This window comes from Protopterus annectens, chromosome 15.part0 (assembly GCF_019279795.1).
Source record: "Protopterus annectens isolate FY-2018-M chromosome 15.part0, PAN1.0, whole genome shotgun sequence".
Lineage (NCBI taxonomy): Eukaryota > Metazoa > Chordata > Ceratodontiformes > Protopteridae > Protopterus > Protopterus annectens.
Window position 1 is genome coordinate 95,034,596 of NC_056749.1, and position 15,025 is coordinate 95,049,620.

The 15,025-nt window shown below is 39.2% G+C and overlaps 1 protein-coding gene across 1 annotated transcript in view; it reads right to left on the reverse strand.

Annotated features, from left to right (window-relative positions):
- Positions 1-15,025, reverse strand: part of LOC122789795 (adhesion G protein-coupled receptor E3-like) — a 1,074,489-nt gene that overhangs the window by 278,491 nt on the left and 780,973 nt on the right. The window lies entirely within an intron of this gene.

The window sequence follows — 15,025 nt, forward strand, 5'->3', positions numbered from 1 at the left end:
CTTGTAACACCATAAATCTAAACACATATAGTTGTTCATGTACATTAACATGTTTTGCTAGGGTATTCATGAACTTCCCCTTATGTATATAACTTAAATGTTCAAGTATACACTCTCTCAAAGACCTTTTCATCGTCCCTACATAAAAACACCAGCATATACTACAAAATGCTAGGTAAACAAGCTCAGTGTTCCTACAGTAGCGTACAGATCTGCAGTATATCGTACATCAGTATCTGGAAGAATAAAAGTGTTCTGATCAGAAATAAAACTGCATGAGGTACAGGAAAGGTGCAACAAGATGCCAGTCCGAATTGAAAGTCTCCTTTTGGGCTTATTCTGTTAAGAGCATAAACACTGCTTAAGAGACTTACTGTTCTTAAATAAAAAAATAGGTCTTTCTCCAAGCAGACTTCTTCTTTTGCTATCCATCTGCGGGATAGACCAATTTTTGTTAATGATGTTACAAGCTAGTATAACAATGCTGAAGTATGTCAAAGGTACTCAAGTTATGGTATTGGTTGAACTAACTAATCCTGTATACGTAACAGCCAACTGACGTGTAGTATTAAAATGATGTCTCACCCTACTTCTTTTCTCTTGATGCATCTCTCTCATGTTAGAATCAATTTTATTGGTCAAGAATCCTCTGTAACCAAGATTATTGGAAGAAGCTTGTAAAGCTTCCTTATCTTCAACACTACTAAAACTAACCAGAGGAACAGAAAAATTTTAATTTGTGGATCTAACCACTCCTGATGGTATATCAACCAATCCTCTTGTCTTATCAAAATAAGGTCTAGCCTTAACGCCCTCCCCTTGATAAACATCTCTGAGGGTAGGACCAATGTCATTGGATTAGTAACCTCTAAAGACAGAATCATTGGTTAAAGAATGAAACCCTTCCTACAAATGTTCCTCATCATTATTCAACCTGGAAAACCTAGTAAATTGTCCTTTAAGTACATTCTTATAGATGGCACTAGGGTACATGTCAGTGCAATGCAGCAAACTGTTATTTTTACAAAGTTTCATATAAACGTTCATCCGAATAAAACCACTAGACATCTTGGTGATGGTAATGTCAAAAAAATTAATAGTATGTAATGAATATTCAACTGCAAATTTATAAAAGGTGGTTGTACCTTTAATGTAGTGTATACAATATTCCAATTCAGACTGGGAACCTGCCCATAATAAAAACATGTCATCTACAAAACATTTGTAAAATTTTATACAATTATCAAATCTATAATCTATTGTGCTGTAAAACATTTGTAGTTTTCCAACAAGTAGTACTGTATTGGCATAACTATTGACACATACAGTGCCCATAGCAGCTCCCAGTTTCTGTAACTAACAGACATTAAATACAAAGATATTATTCTCTAACACCATTTCCAAGAGTGAACACAATAAAATCAGTCATATTGCCTGAAAAATTGCTATTGCTGGAAAGAAACAACTGAACAAAATCAATTCCAATATCATAAGGTATCACTGTAAAAAGGGAACATACATCAAGGCTGACTAAGAACCACCCAGAAATGCCACTTATACAATCTGAAAGTGATTGTTAAAAACTGTTCAGTGTCCTTCAAAACAGCAGGTGTGAAGCAAAGGTGTCAATTTCTTCTCAATGAAGACTAATAAAGGCTCCATTACCCAATTCTGACTATGGGTCTAAAAGGAGGAATATCAGGATTTGTATGTATTTTTGGGAGACCATGTATTAGAGGAATCAATGGATGGTCAACAAAACAAAAAAACATAATACAAATTGTAAGTAATAAGGCTGTTCATCAGAAATTCATAGAGCGTGACATGCACTTGTTTAATTAACTCATCTACATCAAATCTGTGTAGCTTAATATATGTATTAACATCAGATAACATCACAGACATACTGTTCAACTAGAACTCCATGTCCATAATGACCAAGGCTCCATGTCCTGAATGACCAAGGCTCCACCTTTGTCTGCCGGTCTAATCTCAAGGGATTGCATCTGTTGCAGCTCATTCAATGCTATATGCTCACTGGATACAAGACTAAAAAATGTATTCCCATGTGTAACAGTTGTGATATCCATCTCACAAGTCTTAATAAAAGCATCCAATAAGGGCTGAAGGACGGGATTAAAAGCACTCTGTTTCCTAAAAGTGGATAACTGTGTCTGTGTGGGAAATAAACATTTCAGCATCACATTTCTAGCAAAAAAAAAATCTCAAATTAAGAAATGGAAACGTGCCAGTCTGAACTGAAAGTCTCCTTTTGGGCTTATTCTGTTGACAACATCAATGCCAGTTAAGAGACTTACTATTCTTAAAACAAAATCTAGGTCTTTCTCCAACCAGACTTATTTTTTTACCCAATAGACCAATTTTTCTTAATGATGTTACAAATTAGTGTAAGTAAACATCTTTGATGCACAATATTTCCTTTGTCCAGCTGATACCTGATCAGACCTCAGCTCTTTAGAAAGGTTTATCATTTATACCAGCCACATGATCTAACATCTGTGATGTGATTCTTAATTTGAGATTTTTTGATTAAAATGTGATGGTCACAGTAAGTGGGTCCAGGTTATGAGGGAGACACCAAATAGAAAACCTCTTCCATTTGGATAAGTATGATTTCTTAGTCATAGGTTTCCTGGCCTCCTGCAGGACTTGCAGCATGTCCTCAGAAAAAAGTTGTCTATGACGGATCAAAATCCTGTCACCCACAGTGTCAGTTCAAGTGTGGACAGACAGGTGGGGATGGATGACAGACCCCTTGTCTTGTGTGAGTAGATCCACCCTGTGAGGTAACTTATGATGATTGCCCTTGGCTAGATGCAGAGGTAGAGGGAAGTAGTGCTGTTGTGGCCAAAAGGGAGTCACCAACAAGATTTTGGGAGCATCCTGTTGAATCTTGAAAAGGACTTTCAGAATGAGAGGAAGGGAATGCATAAAGAAACATCCCCTTCCAAGAAAATGTGAGGGCATCCACTTTCCACACCAGAGGACCCAGGACTGTGTGACAAAACAGAGGAAGTTGTCTGTCAGAGGGAAGGCAAAAAGATCCACTTGAGGAGTACCCCACTGGTGGATAATGTCCAGAAACTCGTTACTGTAAAGCATACATTTGTGGGACTGATTTAAGGACCTACAAAGAGTGTCTGCCACAGTGCTCTAACCGGAAGGGATATAAACTGCCTGAAGAGTCACTTGACACTTGCCAGCAAGATCCCATACCAGAAGTGCCAACCGCCAAAGAAGATAACATCTCATTCCTCCCTGTTTGTTGATATACCATAGCACTGTGGTACTGTCTGTGAATACCTTGTTAGGCCCTGGAGAGAAAAGAGGACAAAAGGCCTGAAGAACCAACAGAAGAGCTCTCATCTATTGGACATTGATGTTTTCCTTCTGCTGACAAGGTGTCTACACCCCCTGTACCTTTAAGGAGCCAAATGTCACCCCCATCCAATGTCTGAAGCATCTGTGAACAATTCATGAGAGGGAAGAGGAGCATGAAAAGGGATCCCTGGTTTCAGAGACAACTGCTGAATCCACCAGTGAAGGTCCTCTCTGAGACAAGGAAGAAGAGGAACTACAAAGTCTAAATGATGTGCATGTTGAAGCTACATTGACTTCAGAAACCACTGAAACTTTCACATGTGAAGTTTGGCCAGAGGGAGCAGTAGAATGGTGGATGTCATGAAACCCAGAGATCTCAGAAACTCCCTAGCAGTAATGGAAGCCAGAGGAAGAAGAGTTTGAAAGGAAGACATGAGAGTTAAGGCCTTTGGAAGTGGCAGGGATGCAAGCATTGGCACCGTTTGAATCTTGCAACCCAGAAAAACATGATCCTGAGAAGGAGTCAGAGAAGACTCTTTGAAATTTAAAGTGAACCCCAGGTTCTCAAAAAGAGAAATGACAAAAGGAAAGTTTTGCAAAAGGAACTCTGGAGAGGACACCTGAAAAAGCAGGTTGTCTAAGTAAGGAAATATTTGGATCCTTTGAAGCTTGCAAAAAATAATCACAGGAGCAAGGTATTTGGTAAATACCCTTGGGGCAGTAGAAACACCAAAGGCCAAAATACAGAACTGAAAATTCCAGGAGGCAACAGAGAAAAGCAAAAACTTCCTGAAAAGGGGATGGATTGGAATATAGAGATAAGGCATCTTTGAGATACAGAAACACCATATAGGCCTGAGGGAGTAAGACAGGAAACAGTCTGAAGGGAGAACATCCGAAAGGAAGACATTTTCAAAAAAGTGTTTAGATCAGAAATGTCTAGAATAGGTCTCCAATTGCCATCTTTTCTGGTCACTACAAATGGTTGGGAGTAGAATCCTTTCCCCCTTTGGGACACAGGCACCACTTGAATAGTACACTGAGGCAAGAGATCTTGAAGAACTTCTGGAAAAAAGAGAAGATGTTCCCAAGGAGGTTGAAGAATACCCATAAAAGGAGGATGGGATTTCCACACCATGGAGTACCCCTGACTGATGATAGACAGAACCCAAGAATCCTGAGTGATCTGAAGCCAAACAGGAAGAGAAAGAGAAAGGCAAAGAGAAAGAGGAATGTGGCTAGGAAGAGATGGATAGTCATTCAGCATCTGGTTTGTCAGGAAAGGATGACTTCAGAATCCCCGAAAATTGAGTAGCCTTAGCAGGAGGAGCCTGTTTGTTTGCCATTCTTTTTACCTTTAGTAGAAGGACAAGATTGTCTATGAACAAAGGCTGGCTTAGTGGGGTAGTTTCTCTGAGATTTAGGCACAGGAGAAACAAACACAGGTTTAAGCTCATGTACGGCATTACCCTTATCCTGAAGGGACTTAAACAAACCAGCAGCTGCCTCCCCAAACAAAGGTTTAGTATCCAGAGGAGCATCCATCATCTTAGCCTTAATATCATCAGGTAAAGGTTGAAGTCAAAGCCAAGAACACCTTCTCATCATGGAACCAAAAACAGCAGCCCTAGTAGAGGCATCTGCCGCATCATAACTTCATTTCATAGAATGACAAATGACTTGAAAGGAAGTCTCTAGCAAGGAAAGAGCAAATGTTTTACCCTCAGAGTCTGGAAAATCAGAAATAATTTGATAGGCCTGAGAAAGAAGAGCCAATGCATATCTATACATATGGGTTTGATAATTAATAGCTCTAAAAGCTAGGGTAGCAGGCACATAAACTAAAAGCTAGGGTAGCAGACACATAAACCTTCTTACACAGCCTTGCCATTGTTCTGCTGTCCTTGTCAGAAAACAATAACTTGGGCGAAGGAATCAATTGAGATGGCTTATCAGAGGCTACAGACACAACAGAGGGATCAGCAGCAGGACATTTATACAAAAAAAATCCTCAGGCCCCCTATAAAACTTATTAGGCTTCTTGGAAGCAGGGGGCAGAGAATCAGACACATGAAAGACATTGGAAAAAGCATTCAGCAAAGCAGCCAAAAACAGGAGGAACAGCTGCAGGTTTAGGAGATTCCAACTGCAGCAACTCATAGTACCTCTTATGGATATCAGAGAACTGAGCACAATCCCACTTAAAAAAATCCATAATTTTAGAGTGTGTGTCCCCAAAGGAAATTTCCTCAAAAGGAATATCAGGACTAATAGAGTACTCTTCATCTGACCCATAGTCCAAAGGAGAAGGAATTTGAGTAGAATAAGTCAGAGATTTGTCATTGGAATCCAACCCTTCCTCAGAAGAATCCTGTTCTCTAGGCCTTTTGAGGGGAGTAAAAGACCAAGGAGGATCAGAAACCCACCTGAGGAGGCTTTAATGACATTAAAGAAGTAAATAGCCCCTGAGTAAAGCCCTGCTACTCACTTTGTGGATCCCTAGGAGCAGAACAAACAATGTTTAAGTTTTTTGTTTCTTTTTTAAGAGAATGTTCCCCTATAAAACTGAGAAGGCTCAGACCCAGGACAGCAGTCAAGAACCATAGTAGGAACTTCTTCCCTAACTAAAAGAGGAACTCCCCTAAGCCCCTCAAAAAAAATTAACAGTGGTTCCCCCTAAATGTCCAAAATGGACACCTGCAAAGCCTCCTTGGACATGTTGCCAGCTGGATTTTCACTGGCTTCCAACTCAATCATGGTAGAGAAAGCTGACAACATAGCTGGGCGAGCCTCTGGGTTCATAATGACCTTGGGAGAAACACCTGGCAGAGGCTGGACAGTGAAAGATTCTGGCTGCACCTTTTTCACCTTCCTCCCTAATAGCTGACCCTCATGCCTGAAATTCCTTCCATTGTATGTTTAGCAAGAAGCTTAAGATGCTGGTTCTCAAGATACAAGGAAAGGGAAGAAAACCTACTGACAAGGGTTTTTGGGAAGAACGCCTGACAAACTAAACAAGATGTATGGTTGTGAGAAGCTCCTAGGCAAAAAAAGCACTTATCGTGGCAGTCCTTATGGGAAATATTTCTCCTGCACTGGCATTTACCCTTCTTGGATGACATTAACCCCATTAACCCACAAAAAAGGCAAAAAACAAACAAAAAAAAAAATCAACAATGAGGCACTTATCTGCAACGTGGTAAACAGGAGTAGGTGTTACCCATAGCATGAAAATGCATACAGCTGGTGAAAAACTTATGTAGGCAAACATATTGATGGTAAAAAGAAATTTTCAGACTGGCGGCAAAGAAGTTCTGTAGACTGTATGTCTGAACATCACCTTTATGAGTGATGTTCAGCATACCTTAAAGTAACAGTAGGCTTTGGTAGACTGGTCAGATGCTGGGCTTCCACTGCAGGGAATACCATCTGGGAAGAATATTGCAGCAGTGAATGTAAGGACATATAATGATATTGGCACTGATTTTATTTGATTGTTTCTTACCAACAATAGCAATTTTTCAGGAAATATAATTTATTGTATTCGCTCTTAGAAATAGTATTAGAGAATAATATCTTTGTTCATAGGTTCATAGATTAGTACTAAGCTAACTGCCCTTGCAAGTCATTTTAAGCCTAGCCAATTATCCCTTGTGAGACTCAAACCCTGCACCTTGTGTTTGTAAGGCAAATACCTTAACCATTAGGCCACCCTCCCTCCCTTGTAATTAATTATGCCTGTTATTTACAAAAGCTGAGAATTGCTATGGGCACTGTATGTGCCAATAGTTATGCCAATACTGTACTAGCTTGTTGGAAAACTATGAATGTTTTACAGCACAATAAATTTCTTGATTGCATAAAATTTTACAAACGTTTTGTAGATGATGTGTTTTTATTATGGGCCGGTTCCCTGTCTGAATTGGAAGATTTTATACATTATATTGAAGGTAAGACTACTTTCTTGAAATTTGCACTCGATTATTAATTAGATACAATTGTTTTTTTAGATGTTACTATCACCAAGATGTCTGATGGTTTTATTATGATGAACTTTTATACGAAACCTTGTAAAAAGAACAGTTTGCTCCATCATGCAAGTATGAACCCTAGTTACAGCTATAAGAATGTACATAAAGGATAACTTACTAGGTTTTCCAAGTTGAATAATTATGAGGAATGTTTGCAAGAAGGGTTTCATTCTTTAACCAATGATTTTGTCTATAAGGATTGTCACCCAATGACAATGGTTCTACCCTCAGAGAGGTTTGTTAAGGGAGAGGGGAGTAAGGCTAAACCTTATTTTGATATGACAAGGGGATTGGTTGAGATACCATCAGTAGTGGCTGTATCCACCAATGAAGGTTTTTCTGTACTGCCGGCTAGTTTTAGTAGTGTTAAAGGATGTTATTGGGAAGCTTTACAAGCTTCATCCAATAGTTTTGGTTATAGAGAATTCTTGACCAATGATATTGATTGTAACATGAGAGAGTGCATCAAGAGAGAAGAGGTAGAGCAACATCTCATTTTAATGCTAAAAGTCAATTGGCCGATACTTATACAGGATTAGTTAGTTCAACCAATGCAGAATCTCAAGTACCTTTGACATATTCCAGCGATGTTTCACTAGTTTGTAACATCATTAAGAAAAATTTGTCTAACCTGCAGATGGATAGCAAAATAAGAAGTCTGGTTAGAGAAAGACCTAGTTTTTGTTTTAGGAATAGTAAGTCTCTTAAGCGGAGTTTATGCTGTCAACAAAATAAGCCCAAAATGAGACTTTCAATTTGGACTGACACCTTTCCGTGGCATTTCTGTACCTCATCTAGTTTTATATCTGATCAGAACTCTTTTATTCATCCAGATACAGATGTACTTTATACTCCAGATTTGTATGCTACTTTTAGGAGCACTGACCTTGTTTACCTAGGATTTTGTAGTATATGCTCATGTTTGTATGTAGGGAAGATGAATAGGTGTTTGAGAAGGTGTATACTTGAACATCTAAGTGATATACTCAAGGGGAAGTTAACGAATGCCCTAGCAAAACATGTTAATGTACATGGACAATTACATGTGTTTAGGTTTATGGTGCTACAATTAATGTTCAAAGATATAAGGGGAGGTGATTTTAATAATGCTACAGAGAGAGAGAGTGGATTTGCAATGGATTATTAAGCTGCAAGCAGATAAATGTTTTGGCTTGAATGAAATGGTGCCTTTAAAACTGGCACAAATCACATGACGTTTATTATTAATTGGTTTCTTTAAGTCGTTTTATTGATTGAAAGCTCTATATAAAAATGCTGTTTGTTCTGCATTGTGTATATTGGTCTGATGAAGCGGCTTTAGGTATGAAAGTGCTTACTGTTTGTTTATACATATATCAAACATGGATTTTATTGCTTTAAGCCGTGCTGGTTGGTCTTGTGTTTTTATTCTTATATTGTAGGTAAATCAAAGTGCTCTATCTCATCTCATCTTATACACCTTCTTAAGCCTGCATCTCAGTTAAACTGACAAATCTGTCAGGGCATTTACTTCTCGCATAGATGATTGTATTCCAAACTCCACCAGAAACACATAGGCATATTAAGGAAGTAATAAAACATATACAGTACAAGCTCTATAACAGTACCAAATTATAAAACAAAACACAAATCCCTAGGCTAATAAATATGGACATAAAGTACTTATTAACCTAAAGTGCTCAACAGTAGAAACTAAATTATTAAAGTATAAAAAAAAAACACAAACAAATGGAACCAGAAATCTTTTTTTCCAAGGAGTCAAACTCACCTGCATCCTTTGTGGGGTTGGGGGGATAGTACCTCTGTACTGCCACTTCTTATATATACTGACTGCAAGTCTATACAGCTACAGAAAATGGGTGGCAACAACTTTCCAACTCAAGAATTCTGACATTAGGGACTTAGCTGAAGGATCCAGCATTCTGCTGAATGCAACAGAAAAATATTGCCCTTGTAGAACCAAAATGAGGTGATCCCAATCAGACTTAATATGATTATTTTGTTTTTCTGTTATTTCATTTACAGGCTTTTGAAAGAAGTGCACTACAGTTTTCTTGTTGCAGAAAAGGGAATTCTTTGTAACAACCTAAATGCAGTCACTTCAGCTCGGTCGATTTTTATGAATGAGTGAAAGCAGATTGCAAAAGGGGTGGGGGTCAAATGCAAGTAATGTTCAGTTCATAGACATATGCAGTGTCCTCATCTTAAACACTACACAGAGGGTGGTGCATAATGTCATGCTAGTAGGAATTTCTGACCTATTAAACTACGGGATTAGAACCAAATACAATGCGTACCTCTGAGGGGGCACCACTGGAATCCAAGTGTAGCAGTTAAATCCATTCTGAGGAATTTAATAGCAGGCCTTAACCTGTTTATGAACCTATGAATTCATCCTCAAGTCTTGGTGAGTACCTTCATGTGGTGGACCCTGTTTTCTATAAAATCTCACCAAGGTGACACTTAAAAGAGATAGCTGGGTGCACAAGGCCCAGGATAAAAAAGTGCCCAATCCTGGCAGGTGCACTGGTGCCAGGACTAGAAAAAATAACAGTGTACAATCCTCAAAATACGGAAACATTCCTACAATGGGACCAGGCCCAGGGGAAGGATGGCCCCCCTGTTGTAGAAGAAAGTAGTCCACAAAAATCACAAAAACTGATAGGCTAAAGAACAGCCACAAAGACTATAGAGTGGACTATTGAGGATTCTTCTTCTTTCGGCTTTTCCCGGTTAGGGGTCACCACAGTGGATCACCTGTCCATTCATGATTGGCAGTGGAGTTTTACAATGTCGAGTTGCCAGCCCAACCTTCCATGGAAGGCACACACACACACACACACACACACACACACACACACACACACTCTCACCTAGGGCCAATTTGGAGTGTCCAATCCACCTACAGCATGTCTTTGGGATGTGGGAGAAAACAGGAGCACCTGGAGGAAACCCACGTGACCACAGGGAGGACATGCAGACTCCGCACAAAAGGCACCCCAGCCGAGGATCAAACCAGAGAACCTCTTGCTGTGAAGTGACAATGCTAACCACTGCACCACTGTAGCTGCCCTAATATCATTTATGTATTGTTACTATTATGCAAAAAGCCCAGAATTTCCAGACACAGGATATACAAAACCATTAAGAGAGAAATTAGAGAAAAGAAAAATACTTCCTCAAGAAAAATTGTCAGAAGCTTCAAATGAAAATTTGTGTTCATTAATAGAACAGATTTGTGAAAAACAGTCTAAATATCAAGAAACTATGATCTGTTTGGATAAAGAAGCATCCGAGGAAGTGCGAAAATATAGACAACAAAATCAAGAGATATTTGAAAAGTATAAAAAGGAAATATAAAATTGGGAAAGAAAGAGATTTGATATGGTGCAATATTTATGCAAAGTTGAAAGCCAAATTAATAAATATAAAGAAGGCAGCCCCAAAGATATTTGAAGAGAAATATAGGCAAAGGCATCCGGATATGGAAAATTTCACAACAAAAAAAAAAATATCACAAAGATGTAACATAGAAAGGAAGATTAATAAAGTAGAAGTTAAAAAATAGAACTTGTATGTATGGAGTGCCTGTTTAGTGAAGGATTTGGTGTAGAAGGTCTAACACAGGTTACATCACAGCATGGTGGAGTGAGTCTCCAAAGCAAGAAGAATCAGAAAGATCAGGAAACATCTGAAGAAGAAATATGGACATGGGAAAGAAAAAGAGATATAATATGGTGTAATACGTATGCAAAGGAGAAAGGAAACCTAACCAATAAAAAAGAGCAGCACCAAAGATATTTGAAGAGAAATACAGGCAAAGGAATCCAGAGACTGAAAACTTTACAAGACAAAAAATAAGAAGACAGAGAGGAAAAGCAGAAAAGAATATTTGTAATGGAGATGTTAAAGAAACAGAAAGTGAGTTTATGAAGTACCTGTGAAGTGAAGGATTCAGTGTAGAAAATCTAATTCAGAAAGCACCACAGGATAGAGCAATGGATATCCAAATTAAGGGGAAAACAGTGGAATAGGAAACAAAATGGTCAGGTGCCATATGAAAATAATTTGTAGCCTTTTACAGGAAACCAGTATAAATGTTCACTTGAAGCTAGATAGCAAGGGAAGGAACAGGAAACTGTGGAACCTCTGATGCAGTCAACGTTGAGGAGTGATAGGCCAGTGAGTTCTCATATGACAGAGCAACGGATGGCACAGGATAAAACTAAAGAGAAGATGCCACAGGAAGATGCAATAGAACCTTCTATAGAATGCCTGCAGGAAATGGAAAACAAGGGATGTGCCCTCAGTCTGGAAGAAAATGAGCCAAGAGAAGAGTTGCTTGATTTAATAGACATGGACAGATATATCAAGATCAATGAAAGAAATAGACTGCAGAAGGTTAATAAAACTCCAAAAGTCAGAAGTCTGATAAAACAAATGAACATAGTAATTAGGACTGTCCATGGAGATCCATGCGATATAACAGAAGTAAACAGGATATATTACTGCGCAGCTAAATTAATAACTGATAAAGTTCTACCACAGGAACTTAGGGTAGCGAGGGAAAAGAGGGGGTGAAAGCGAATACCATCATGGAAGTATCGGATAGAGAAAACTATAAAGCAGTTAAGACAAAAAGTGTCACTGTTAGAACACTATAGAAGAGGGAATAGATCATCAAAAATACTAAGAAAGAAAGATAGATGTGATAAAGGCAATGTGCAGTATTAGAACAGACCAGGATCTGTCATGCACTATCACAAATAACAAACTAAAAATGTCAGCACAGGCAGAAAAACTTAGTAGACATGAAGATAAATATAAAAGAAAAGTACAAAATAAGCAATTTACTGATGACCCCAAAAAGTTCTATAGAGAACTGGGAAACAAGGTAAAAGGAATTGAAAGACCACCAAAAAAAGAAGAAATAGATACATTTTGGAGAAATATCTATGAAGATCCTGTGGAACGTAGAGATGCTAAATGGGTAGTAAACGTTAAAGAAACAACGAGAAGTTTAAATGTACATGATATGAAATGGGATGAACTAACAGCCAAAGAGATTGAAACAAAGTTAAGACAAGCCTCTAATTGGAAAACCCCAGGCCCAGATGCAGTACCTACCTTTTGGCTAAAAGTATTAACATCTTTGCACGAACATTTAGCCATGAGTAAGAACTATTTATATGCGCACCCCAAACAGACACCAACCTGGCTAACAGCAGGAAAAGCAACACTCCTACTTAAGAGTGAACCTGCAAGCTACTCTAAAAATTACAGACCAATAACTTGCTTTCCAAAGGCATATAAACTATACACAGGAATTGATGCCGGCAATGTTTATAGTCATTTAGAAGAAAACTCAATTATGGCAGTAGAACAAAAAGGCAATAAAAGAAAGTCATATGTAACAAAGGATAATTTTTTGTTAAATAAAGTCATAATGGAGAACTGTAAAAAGGGGAAGAATATAAGTATGGCATGGATTGACTACAAAAAAGCATTTGATATTATCCCACATTCATGGATAAAAGAGTGCTTAAAATATATAAGATACACCCTACATTGATTGACTACATTACAGTGGCCATGAAACAGTGGCAGACCACTTTGCACTTAAGCCATGATAAAGGACAAATAATTATCCCAGGGAAAAAAATCAAAGGGGGATATTCCAGGGTGATTCCCTGTCACTGCTGCTATTCTGTCTTGCCAATAACCCATTAAGCTGTTTACTTAACAGCTTAGGCCATGGCTATAATTTGGCTCCTAGAAAACAACAAAGTGTAAAGACTTTTCATCTTCTCTTTGTGTCATCATCCCTGGTAAGATCCAACCACAAACAGTCACGTTTGAAGTCACCTTTTCCCCCCGACCTCCCACTAGCTAGGTCAAACAAAAAAATTTCTCCAAACCTGATTACAACCTCCTGAGGGAAGGTATAAACAGCTTCACAGCCCCCTCCCCCTCCACAGGAACTGGCACATATGTCCAAACCTACATCAAAGTACTATATGAGCATTTATATAGCTGCATGGAATCAGGAATACCAGACAGGACAACATCCTCCTCCTCAAGGAACAGTAAACCTATCTGGTGGACATCTACAATAAATAAACTCTATAATAAAAGGAAAAAATTGCTGTGCAGGACCAAGAAGCAGCAGGTGCCTAATTGGATGCAATCTCTCCTTAACCTGAACAAGCAAATAAGGGCACTAATAAAATCCTCCAAAGCAAACTTCGAGTACAAACTAGCCACATCTACTAAACACAGTCATAAGGCCTTCTTCACATATGTCCGCAATCTCAAGGGAAGCACCCAGATCTGCTCAGAACTGGAGGTCAAGGACACCACTTACACATATGCTGTAGATATAGCCAACCTGATGGCAGACAGGTTCAGTGAAAACTTCACTCCTCTGTTCCCCCATCACTAAAGCAAGACATCCCTAGTACCTGCCCCCCCTCCCCTTATCTCTAAGAAGCAAGTCATCACTACCCTCTCAAAGGCAAAAAATACAGGCTCCATGGGACATAACATCTCAGGCTGCATCCTACATGAACTCAGGCAAGAACTTGCAGCACCATTATGCACCCTATTCAACCAAAGACTGAGTACCGGATTCATCCCTGCCAAATGGAGGATAGCTACTGTCATCCCTTTGCACAAGGGTGGAGAATCCACTGATCCAGGAAATTATAGTCCCATCAGTCTAAATAGCCTGATCTGCAAGGTCATGGAGTGATTATCATGGACCTCATTAACAAGGATATTGACAACCTCCAGACACTTGATCCCACACAGTTTGGTTTTGTCAAGGGGAGGTCATGTCTGTTAAATTTGGTTAACTTCTTTGAGATAGTTACCAAGGCTATAGATGAGGGGAAGATGGTGCACACCACCTACCTTGATCTGGCCAAAGCCTTCAATATTATTCCCCACTCAGGTATAATGGATAAACTGTTTCAACTAGGCATCAATCCATATGTTACCAGATGGGTATCAAACTGGTTCACTGATAGAACCCACCTAGTCAAAATAAGGGAAGCTACCTCAAGTAGTAAACCCATAACAAGCGGTGTATCCCAGGGATAGGTCTTGGGGCCTCTGCTGTTTGGGATATACTTCTCGGCGGTGCAGGCCAAATCTCGTGAGCTATGGCTGACCAAGTTCGCATATTACTGAAGCTGGGTGCTGTCATCAGTTCCCCTAGTGATGTGGACATCCTCCAAGAGGATCTCACCCAAACATATGACTGGTGCCAGAAACATGGCCTCAAACTGAATGCCAAAAAATGCATTATAATCCCTTTTGGGGAGTGTGATGCCCCCATAAATTATTGCATTGATAATAAGGTCCTAAGCAAGCAATCAGTCATGAGGGACTTGGGCACCCAGGTCAATAGCAAACTAACTTTTGACCACCATATTGCCTCTGTTGTATGGAAGGCTTTCTACATAGCCCACCTCATTAGTAAGGATATTTCATTCAGGGACAAGGTGGTCATAACATCCCTGTATTCTTCCCTTATAAGACCCATTATTGAGTACAATGCCCTTTTCGGCATGTACCTCACAAAGCATATGCAGCGGCTGGTGAGAATGCAGAGGTTCCTCTCCCAGAGAATCCTGGGCCTCACACATCTA